Here is a 12,191-nt window from a genome sequence, read left to right as displayed (position 1 = left end):
TACTGCATGGGGAATGTGTAAATAATTTTTGATGTGTCTAGTTTATGTAATGCTGCTTACGTAGTTAGCTCGGTTACTCTGTCATTTTTGTTTCAGAGAGAGTAAGAGAATGAGTTAGAAAACATAAAACTGCCACATGGAGCGAGGGAGGGACAGGGAGTAAGAGAGGGAGGAGAAGAAGGAGGAGGGGAAGAGGAGGAGATGACTGGGAGGCCTCTATGCTTTATTTTCCTTGAAAGCTCCCTGAAAACCACAGACACATGGTACAGAATTCCCCTCAGAGTGAGAGAAGGAGGGGGGCCAGGGGGAGGCAGTTTTAAAGAGAAAACACGTCACACACACAGATACATACACACAGATGCATGCACACACACACACACACACTTGCACATACACATTCATAGGCATGCACACGCTCATGTGCACACAGAGAGAGAGCTTAGAAAGACCTGTCAGTTTACCTTTGCTTTGTAACATTCCAAATCAGACAGGCATAGTTCATGGGACAAGAAAATACCCCCCTTACACAATATGGCTTTAATGGGTTTGAACTCTGTCGGAGACTTTAATGGGAAAGTGGACTGTTCCACTTTCCAGGAGTATTGGGGGGGGGGGGGATGCTGTAGGGGAGTTGCATTAATCCAATGTACAATGTATTTCAACTTGATTGACAGATCCCTCAAGCTTCCCCCTAGCCTTGGCCCCCCACTGCTGAATCCTGAATGGAAGTGGGTATTTTGGTGAGGCTCACTCGCTGGGAAAAGGTTAAGGGTCATCCTCCATAAATGACTGTTAGCGGTGTAATTTGAGCAATAGCATGGACACATGGAACCGTGCTAAACCACTGGTGGCTGGACCAAAGCAACAACATCCCTGTACTTGTGAAATGTTTGAGTCTTGTTGATTCCGACTGTGGAAAACTCACAGTAAAAATCAACCAAACTTAACTGAGGCCTATGGCTATTCTAGCAATAATGGTTATTATCCAGTAAGTATTATGTGCAATGAATGTGTTTTATAGTTTTCTTTCATCTTTTTGAGTTGTGTTCTTTCCATATTTCTCCAGATTCCTGTAGCAAGTAACCTAACATGACACTTCTTCCACTAGGGGAAACCAAAGGGAAATGACAAGGAAAAAAAACACCCAATTTAGTTTTCAATGTTATCACATGCCACCTTGTGGATAAACTAAGCACTTGGAAAAAGTGAACATCAGTCACAGACTCCAATGCAAGTCCAGACATGCTATGATGATGCTTCAACTGGACTGAATTTAGGCCTATGTCATTTTGTCAAGAAAGAACATTGTCGATTTTAAATCAGGTTATTCTTAATCTGACACAGTGACAGATTTATGACAACCTTTCAACTAATTTTTCCATCTCAATTGACCTATTTTTCCATCTCAATGTATGTGTTCTCTTTCTGGCAGCAAGGTCAAGTGAACACAAATTAACCACATTTACAGACTGTCTTTTGATAATAGAAGTTGTAAAATAGACTCTCATTTTGGCATTATCATAAAATGATAATGTCATTTCGTTGGACATCATCATAAAAATCATTTCTTACAAAGGGTTGAAAAAAAATACTTTCCATGTTGTTTGTCAACTCAGGGACCAGCATGCCAAATCCTCCCCACTCCTCAAGCCCTGATAAGGGATGGAAAGTCTGTGTAAGCTGATTGTAGAGGGCCTCTCTGGCTAAAGGGGACTAAACTGATGGGAAAACTATCATTTATCAATAACAAAAAGAGTCCAATGTCTTTCTCCTCCATAATTTCCCCTAACTAATACTCCCCATGACAATATAAAGACATTCTTCCTAAACAACCCTGATGTTATGTTCAGTGGACCATGGCTTCATCCCAAATGGCACCCTATTCCCTATATAGTCCACTGCTTTTGGCAAGGGCCCATTGGCCTCCAGTCAAAAGTAGTGCACTAAATAGGGAATAGAGTGCCATTTGGTACGCAACTCATGTCTGACCCTTGGAGGTTTCCCACATTGAAAAATGCATTGGTTTTATTTTAGAATGGGCCTCTTGGGGTGAGATGTTAAAACATTATTTATTATAATCTATAATTTTGTCTGTTTACTGTATTTTGTCCTTGGGATGTCAGTGCTTGAAGTGTATAACTGCTGGTTAATACAGTCTATTAATAGGTTTATAGGCTAAGCCCATGCCAGATATGGAATGTAGTGAAGTAAAAGTTGTCAAAAATATAAATAGTCAAGTGCAGATACCCATAAAAATGACTATAGTAGTACTTTAAAGTATTTATACTTAAGTACTTTACACCACTGAAGTGTACAAGCACAACAATATTCTGAATAAATACCTGGGAACAGGGCTATGGGGCCAGGTCAAATCTTTCATGAATTCAAACCAGACTTTATTAAGGAGAGAACCTGCAGATGTCCTCAAATAGTTGAGTTCTGATGCCTCTTCAAATTGATGCAGTCAGTAGACTGCAGAGGGCACATCCGACCCATCTTAAGGTACATTTTTTTCACTTCTCATGCCCCGTTTCACACTAATGAAGACCCCTACCTTACTTTGGACATCCCGTTTGACACTACTGACATCCACCTCTCCACTCTGAACAGCATCAGCTTCACTGGGGAACAGTGGGAGTGGGACAGCCTTCAGGTCCCCTCCTTTACCTTGGGGTGACCCCGACCTTCTGGGTGTTGGCTGATCCTTGTCCAATGCACCTCTTGGCCTGACACTGGGGTATTGGATGTTTGGCTTTACACTGGGTCTGGAGCCTCCCCTGGGTCGGACTCCACTGAAAGAAGCAGGAGGCATCGGAGGAGGAAAGATGATTTTGGCCCTTCACATGCTTTCCCTTGACAGGTTTGCCCTTTATAACGCTGCTGGTGGGGTTGCGACTCTCAGTGAGTTCAGTGGTGCTTGGATCTAGTTGGATTTGGACACCGGGAGGGCGTGGGTGGACACTGGAGGCAGAGGTGGGTGTAACTGGGGGTGGATGCTCTTCACTGGCCTCAACTGATCCAGAGACAGGTGGAACCTTACTAGGGGTGGGGGTGATTGTGGTGACAGGCACATTTTGGGCACAGAGGTCAGCATCTTTTTTTGTCCTGGGTTGACCCTGCTTTGCCCATATGTTTTTGGAAGCCCATGAAAGCCTAGCCGTTCCAACTTTTTGTGAATTTACCAGATTTGTACCTAATGGGATTGCTTGACATTTCGTTGGCTTTCTAAGTCATGTGGGGTAGACTTGTGGTCTTCATAACTAGAGTGATTATCAACAGTTTTGTGAGATAGAGCACTACTTTGGCTCTGATCGGCTGTTGTACTAGTGGAGGTGGGCTGGATTTTAGCAGGGGAAGATCCAACATGGCTGCCTAATGACCTAGTTTAGCCTGGGAGCTTTATGTCCAGATCACCTTCATTCTGTTTGGACCAAGAACCTTTGGGCCTTCTGTAAATTCCAGACTCAAACTTTTCGAATTTAGTCTTGAAATGGGGCTGAGCGTATTGGACCCGGTTTAGCCTCTCCAGTGGTAGAACTGACATGGACATCATTGTTGCTGGGAAGACCAGAGCTTGGCTGGATGTTATTTAGACTCACTCTGGGGAAATGGTGGTTGGGTTGGGGCTGGTTTGAATCCCTTGAAAACATGGCAGTTTTAGCATTGTTATCCTTGCAAGGCGTGTAGCTGAGAAACCAAGGCCTACTGACTCTCTGGGTAGAGCGAGGCATATCGGAGGTAGTAGTCTGCACTTCTGAAGAAGACATGAATGCAGGCTGCTTCAAACAGAAGTATCAGAAGATTGTTGGACCACACTGGAGATGGAAGTTTCAGTGATAGGCACATTCTGGATTGCAGCATTAGCACCCTCCATCTGTAGTGAAGCAGAACTGCAGAGAGGTGCATTGAACCCCTTTGAGCAGAGACACTCTGAAGTTCGTGAATTGCCTGAGACTTGACGTAGGAGCTGTGGTCGGTGTCAGACCTTACCACTTTAGGAGTAGGTTGCACTTTTCTATGTTAATTTCCACCATGTGCGGAGTCTGTATTGCTAGAGACAAGGTTATCTTCTGCGGACATAAGTTGGACTCCTCATGGGCCTGATTTGAATGTCCTTGGGAATAGAGTATCGATTGGGCGGGGGAAGCTACTCTATTCCTTGGGACAAAGCCATACTTTTTGAATTTGGATACCTACTTTCATGTCCCTAGGTGTACCATGGTTTATCTCCAGCCAGTACTTTGACTTTGCAGTGTTTGTGTTGATTGAAGGTCTAATAGCAGCAGAGGGTTGGTCTTACTTTTTTTGGTCTTTTTTTTTCATTTTACCTTTATTTAACCAGGCAAGTCAGTTAAGAACACATTCTTATTTTCAATGACAGCCTGGGAACATTGGGTTAACTGCCTGTTCAGGGGCAGAACGACAGATTCGTACCTTGTCAGCTCGGGGGTTTGAACTCACAACCTTCCGGTTACTAGTCCAACGCTCTAACCACTAGGCTACCCTGCCGCCCCAATGGGAGCCAATGTTATCTTGGGAGCTTGATATTGGAACCCTCTGAACCCAAAGTGTGTGTTGACGTTTGTGGATCTTTCAGGTTTGTAACAGCATGTGGCTTCTCCATTCTGATCTTTGGCTCCTCCGTTGTGTGACCTCTGGCGGCTCCGTTGTGTGACCACTGGTTCCTCCGTTGTGTGACCACTGGTTCCTCCGTTGTGTGACCACTGGTTCCTCCGTTGTGTGACCACTGGTTCCTCCGTTGTGTGACCTCTGGCGGCTCCGTTGTGTGACCACTGGTTCCTCCGTTGTGTGACCACTGGTTCCTCCGTTTTGTGACCACTGGTTCCTCCGTTGTGTGACCACTGGTTCCTCCGTTGTGTGACCACTGGTTCCTCCGTTTTGTGACCACTGGTTCCTCCGTTGTGTGACCACTGGTTCCTCCGTTGTGTGACCACTGGTTCCTCCGTTTTGTGACCACTGGTTCCTCCGTTGTGTGACCACTGGTTCCTCCGTTTTGTGACCACTGGTTCCTCCGTTGTGTGACCACTGGTTCCTCCGTTTTGTGACCACTGGTTCCTCCGTTGTGTGACCACTGGTTCCTCCGTTGTGTGACCACTGGTTCCTCCGTTTTGTGACCACTGGTTCCTCCGTTTTGTGACCACTGGTTCCTCCGTTGTGTGACCACTGGTTCCTCCGTTGTGTGACCACTGGTTCCTCCGTTGTGTGACCACTGGTTCCTCCGTTGTGTGACCACTGGTTCCTCCGTTTTGTGACCACTGGTTCCTCCGTTGTGTGACCACTGGTTCCTCCGTTGTGTGACCACTGGTTCCTCCGTTTTGTGACCACTGGTTCCTCCGTTTTGTGACCACTGGTTCCTCCGTTTTGTGTCCTCTGGCTCCTCCGTTTTGTAACCTCTGGCTTCTTCGGTTTGACCTCTGGCTCCTCCGTTCTGACCTCTGGATGAGTTTCTTAGCCCAAAACAAACAGTAGCTACTCTAGGTTTTCAAAGACTGGCCACGGGCAGGATTATAAGGTGCAGTTTTTCTCTCTGCAGGCTCAGAGGGACTTGGGTGGGTTGAGTTGCAGTGGGAGTTAGTGTGTTAAGGAAAGAACCAAACCTACTATGAGGTTGAATCTGCTGAAAGCACTTCTAGCCTGAGTATCTACCACTTTACCAGGGGAATAGCATATAGGGCTACCTCCACTTTGGGCAAAGCTAGCACTGTCAATTATGGAAGGGTTTGGTGATACTAGTAGTATGTTGGGCTTCACTGATACTGTAGCATATACTTTAAAAAAAAGCTGATTGGCTCAAAGTTGGTGGGTGCACTTGTTCCTGTCGTCCATTTGCAGACTTAAATGATATAGGGTACAATTGAGAGCCTATGTAGCCATAGCCCCCTTGCGACATATGTGGATCTTCCCGGCCCATGAACACTGGGGTTTCCTTCACTTTGGGTAGAAGAGGAGGCACCAAATCAACTGATGGTCTTCACTCCTTCACTAGTGCCCTTATGTGTGCTTTCAGAGGTGCTAGAAGTGGGTTGGGATTCCCCTGAAGAGGTAGGAAAACAGAATGATTCTGTTCTTGGGTTTATCATTGTTGCTTACAGGGTGTTCAGCCTGTTGTGCTGGGATGGGGGTGTGTTCAACGACAGGAGAGCCAAATCTGTCCTTGACAGGTTGCAAACTACTAGGGGCAACATGGCTACTTTGTATCACAGGGTTTTTGACTGACTGAAAGGTAGCGGAGACACCCCAGGTTCTGGGGACAATTGGGCTACCTAGGCTATAAGGGTAGGTACGGTAATGGACAGTCTTTTTAGGCAGAGAACTATTTGGGAAATCTCCTAGAATGACTATTGGGGGGGGCTAATACTACTCTCCATCAGGGGGACCCTCTCTGGTTGGCCACAATGTTGTTGGTCCCAGGTTGGATTCCTAATCTCAGGCTTAAGATCCTCTGAGCCTGGTCAGTTTGGAGACGGTTGGGGACCGGTTGACTAGGGCTAAGTCTCAGGCTGTGGCTAGGGTTGTAGAGAGGCCTCCAGCTTCTGAGCTCCCCTGTGCCAAGAGAACATCCTTTTTTCCTGCTTATGGCTACAGGGAAATGAATACAATTGTTTTAGTATTCAGACATTTATAATGAACACTTAAACGTGTTTTATGAAAATTAAGTTTCATAAAACACGTTTAAGTGTTAAACGTGTTTTATGAAACTTAATTTTCATAAAACACGTTTAAGTGTTCATTATAAATGTCTGAATACTAAAACCTCAATCAACACATTAGTGATTATCAAGTTATGGGATTAATTGCCTTGCTGAATTAAATGGACAATGTGTTATAAGTAGTGCCCAGAGGTTTTTTTGTCCTTACATGACATTTAATATTTGTTTCTAGGTCACTAATAAAGTAAGATAAGGCAGATATGGAAGTTCATTGAGCTTGTTGATGTTTTCAAACACATAGCCTAAACCATCATATCTGGTCAAGGTAAACGATTTCATGTCACACGATATCTTGAGGTCAAGCATTGACAATTTGATAAACACAAATCACGCAAGGACACAATCAGAACAATAACCCTGTGTGCCTGGATATTGTTAAACATTTGCCCAACTCTTGTGTATTTAGGTCTATAAGACAAACAAAAACTATTTGAACTTTATGGACATAGGTCTAAATGACCCAAAACAACCTTTGCTCAATTTGTATGCAATAAGATAAGCATGATAATTCAATCAAATCAAGCTTTATTTATACAGCACATTTCAGGCATGGAAGGAGATGCAGTGTGTTTAACAGGAAAAAAATCTATAAAAACCAAATAAAAGCTGAAATATTTACTGCACAACAAACATATGGTAAAAAAATAAAAGAATTACACAAACTGAACGAAAAGCACCATAAGGAAAAGCAAAGCTATTCCAGAGGCTGGGGGGATAATAAGTAAAGGCTGCCTCTACATGCCTCTTGATCCGGGACTTTGGGATAGTTAAAAGGCCAGTCTCAGAGGACCTGAGGGACCTACTGGGTTCATAACTTAAAAGCATGTCTGACATGTATTGGGGTGCACAATCATGGATTGATTTAAAATCAATAGAATAATCTTCAAATTAATTATAAAATTCACAGGCAGCCAGTGCAGAGATCTTAAAACCCGTGTAATGTGTGCTCTCCATCTGGTCTTGGTCAGTACCCGTGCTGCAGCATTCTGAATGTTTTGCAGTTGATCAATGGCTTTCTTGGGTCTTCCAGAGAGACATCAGAGACTGTAACATTCTTTTTTTCACGGAAACATGGCTTATTTGAGACACGTTATCAGAGTCAGTACAGCCACCTGGTTTCTTCACACATCGCGTTGACAGAAACAAGCATCTCTCTGGTAAGAAGAAAGGCAGGGGTGTATGCCTTAAGAGAATTCTCTTGTGTATATATTCTCAGTCGTGTATATTCCCCCCAAGAAGACACATTGACGGCCCTAAAAGAACTTCATTCAACTCTATGTAAACTAGAAACCACATATCCTGAGGATGCATTTATTGTAGCTATGGATTTTAACAAGGCTAGTCTGAAAACAAGGCTTCCTAAATTCTATCAGCACATCGATTGCGCAACCCGGGCTGGCAAAACACTAGATCATTGTTATTCTAACTTCCGCGACGCATATAAGGCCCTCGCCCTCCTCTCTCTCTCTCTCTATATATATACACTAAACAGTAAACAGTACCGGAAACAAAATTGAACCTTGTGGAACGCCACATGTGACGTATTATCTTAGTTATGTTCACCAAGGGTGACAAAAACTCTTGACCGTTTAAATACAATTGAAGTCAGAAGTTTACATACAGTTTGGTTGGAATCATTAAAACTCGTTTTCAACCACTACATACATTTCTTGTTAACAAACTAAAGTTTTGGCAAGTCGGTTAGGACATCTACTTCTACATCTAATTTTTCCAACAATTGTTTACAGACAGATTATTTCACTTATAATTCACTGTATCACAATTCCAGTGGGTCAGACGTTTACATACACTAAGTTGACTGTGCCTTTTAACAGCTCGGAAAATTCCAGGAAATTATGTCAAGGCTTTAGAAGCTTCTGATAGGCTAACTTGACATAATTTGAGTCAATTGGAGGTGTACCTGCGGATGTATTTCAAGGCCTACCTTCAAACTCAGGGCCTCTTTGCTTGACATCATGGAATAATCCAAATAAATCAGCCAAGACCTCATCATTTTTTTTGTAGACCTCCACAAGTCTGGTTCATCCTTAGGAGCAATTTCCAAATGCCTGAAGGTACCACGTTTATCTGTACAAACAATAGTATGCAAGTATAAACACCATGGGACCACGCAGCCGTCATAACGCTCCGGAAGGAGACGCGTTCTGTCTCCTAGAGATGAACGTACGTTGGTGCGAAAAGTGCAAATCAATCCCAGAACAATAGCAAAGGACCTTGTGAAGATGCTGGAGGAAACAGGTAGGTACAAAAGTATCTATATCCACAGTAAAACGAATCCTACATCGACATAACCTGAAAGGCCGCTCAGCAAGGAAGAAGCCACTGCTCCAAAACGTCATAAAAAAGCCAGACTACAGTTTGCAACTGAACATGGGGACAAAGATCGTACTTTCTGGAGAAATGTCCTCTGGTCTGATGAAACAAAAATAGAACTGTTTGGCCATAATGGCCATCGTTATGTTTGGAGGAAAAAGGGGGATGCTTGCAAGCCGAAGAACACCATTCCAACCGTGAAGCACGGGGGTGGCAGCATCATGTTGTGGGGGTGCTTTGCTGCAGAAGGTACTGGTGCACTTCATAAAATAGATTGCATCATGAGGAAATAAAAGGATATGGATATATTGAAGCAAAATCTCAAGACATCAGTCAGGAAGTTAAAGCTTGGTCGCAAATGGGTCTTCCAAATGGACAATGACCCCAAGCATGCTGCCAAAGTTTTTGCAAAATGGCTTAAGGACAACAAAGTCAAGGTATTGGAGTGGCCATTACAAAGCCCTGACCTCAATCCCATAGAAAATTTATGGGCAGAACTAAAAAATCATGTCTGAGCAAGGAGGCCTACAAACCTGACTCAGTTACACCAGCTCTGTCAGGAGGAATGGGCCAAAATGTATCCAACTTATTGTGGGTAGTTTGTGGAAGGCTAACTGAAACGTTTGACCCAAGACCCAATACTACAAAATACTAATTGAGGGTATGTAAACTTCTGACCCACTGGGAAGAAATAAAAGCTGAAATAAATCATTCTCTGTACTATTATTCTGACATTTCACATTCTTAAAATAAAGTGGTGATTCTAACTAACCTAAGACAGGGAATTTTTAACCTAAGTGTATATAAACTTCCAACTTCAACTGTAGGTTTGCAGGGGTAGGATTTATCAGGGCATCAATGGTTGAGAAGAGCAATCTCGAATTATTCTGATTAATAGAGATCAAGTTACAAAAATGAGCCCATCTGGCATTTCCATACTTCACAAAAATATAAACGCAACATATAAAGTGTTGGTCCCATGTTTTACGAGCTGAAAGAAAAGATCACGGGAATACGTCCAACTGGCCTCACGACCACTGATATGGTGTCCTGTGGCCGAGCAGTTTGCTGATTTCAGCGTTGTGAACAGAGTGCCCCATGGTGGCGGTGGGGTTATGGTATGGGCAGGCATACGTTACAGACCACGAACCCAATTGCATTTTATCAATGGCAATTTCAAAGCACAGAGATAATGTGAGAAGATCCTGAGGCCCATTGTCGTGCCATTCAATTACCTCATGTTTCAGCATGATAATGCATGGCCCCATGTTGCATCTCTATACAATTCCTGGAAGCGGAACATTTCCCAGTTCTTCCATGGCCTGCATACTCACCAGACATGTCATGCATTGAGCATGTTTGGGATGCTCTGGATTTACGGGTACGACAGTGTGTTCCAGTTCCCGCCAATATCTAGCATCTTCGCACAGCCATTGAAGAGGAGTGGGACAACATTCCACAGGCCACAATCAACAGTCTGATCAACTCTATGTGAAGGAGATGTGTCGCACTGCATGTTGCTAAAAACGCCCCCACGTTTTTTTAAGGTATCTGTGACCAACAGATGCATATCTGTATTCCCAGTCATGTGAAATCCATAGATTAGGGTCTAGCGAATGTATTTCAATTGACTGATTTCCTTATATGAACTGTAACTTAGTAAAATCTTTGAAATTGTTGCATTTATATTTTTGTTCAGTTCAATTGCCTTGTTATATATGCCAAGTTGCTCTCCAGTGGTGGAAAAGGTACTCAATTGTCATACTTGAGTAAAAGTAAAGATACCTTAATAGAAAATGGCTGAAGTAAAAGTGGAAGTCAGCCAGTAAAATACTACTTGAGTAAAAGTTTAAAACTATTTGGTTGTAAATATACTTACAGTAAGTATTCAAAGTAAATGGAATTGCTAAAATGTACTTACGTATCAAAAGTAAAAGTGTAAACCATTTCAAATTCCTTATTTTAAGAAAACCAGACAGCACAATGTTCTTTTTTTGACGTACTATGTAGCCAGTGGCACACTCCAACAACTCAAGACATACTCTAATTTACAAATGAAGCATTTGTGTTTAGTGAGTCCACCAGTGTGCCCCTGGCAGCAAGGATGACCAGGGATGTTCTCTTGATAAGTGTGTGAATTGGACAATGTTCCTGTCAAAATGTACTTTTGTGTGTCAGGGAAAAGAGGACATTATTTTCTTTAGGAATGTAGTGAAGTAAAGGTGAAAATTGACAAAAAATATAAATAGTAAAGTACAGATACCCCAAAAAACGACTTAAGTAGTACTCTAAAGTATTTTTACACCACTGTTGCTCTCAGAATATCATAATGGTCCTGCAACTTTGACTTTCTCCACTTCCGCTCTGCCTTTCTACAATTTCTCTTTAATTGATTAGTTTCCTCACTCATCCAAGGGGCTCTCCATTTGGATGTGTCCTTCCTCAACTTTACTGGAGAAATGGCTTCAATGGTTGTCCTTGCTATTAAAGTTATTAACTAAATCATCACAAGAGATAAGGGGCGGCAGGTAGCCTAGTGGTTGGAGCGTTGGACTAGTAACCAAAATCGTTATGCCCCTGAACAAGGCAGTTAACCCACTGTTCCTAGGCCATCATTGAAAAAAAGAATTTGTTCTTAATTAACTGACTTGCCTAGTTAAATAAAGGTAAAATACAAATGTTTAAATAAGCATAATACTGTACTTTTTCTCTCTCACACCACTTGATGGAGCTAAACAATTAACATCTACAGCAGCTATTACCAGACACACAAACAGAAGTCTGTAGGACAAAATAAAGTTTTATTACATTAGTGCACTGACTAATATGAGAAAATGGTCACTTTTCGATATATAAATGTTAATGATATCAGTAACTTTCATTAGGTTAGTGACATCAGTTACATTACTTAAATATAATTCAATTTCTCAATTCTATCACAATACAAAGGGTTGGGAAATAGTCTGTTGAGATGTTGAGGCTACTTGAGTAAAGGCCCATTGCAGTCAAAAAACGTGATTTTCCTGTATTTTATATCTGCTGAGTTTACAAAACATTTGGAACACATGCTCTTTCCATGACATAGACTGACTAGGTGAGAACTATGATCCCTTAAGCCTTGTTCAC

Source organism: Oncorhynchus gorbuscha, linkage group LG25, assembly GCF_021184085.1.
Source record: "Oncorhynchus gorbuscha isolate QuinsamMale2020 ecotype Even-year linkage group LG25, OgorEven_v1.0, whole genome shotgun sequence".
NCBI classification, from domain to species: Eukaryota; Metazoa; Chordata; class Actinopteri; order Salmoniformes; family Salmonidae; genus Oncorhynchus; species Oncorhynchus gorbuscha.
This window is presented reverse-complemented; position numbering follows the sequence as displayed.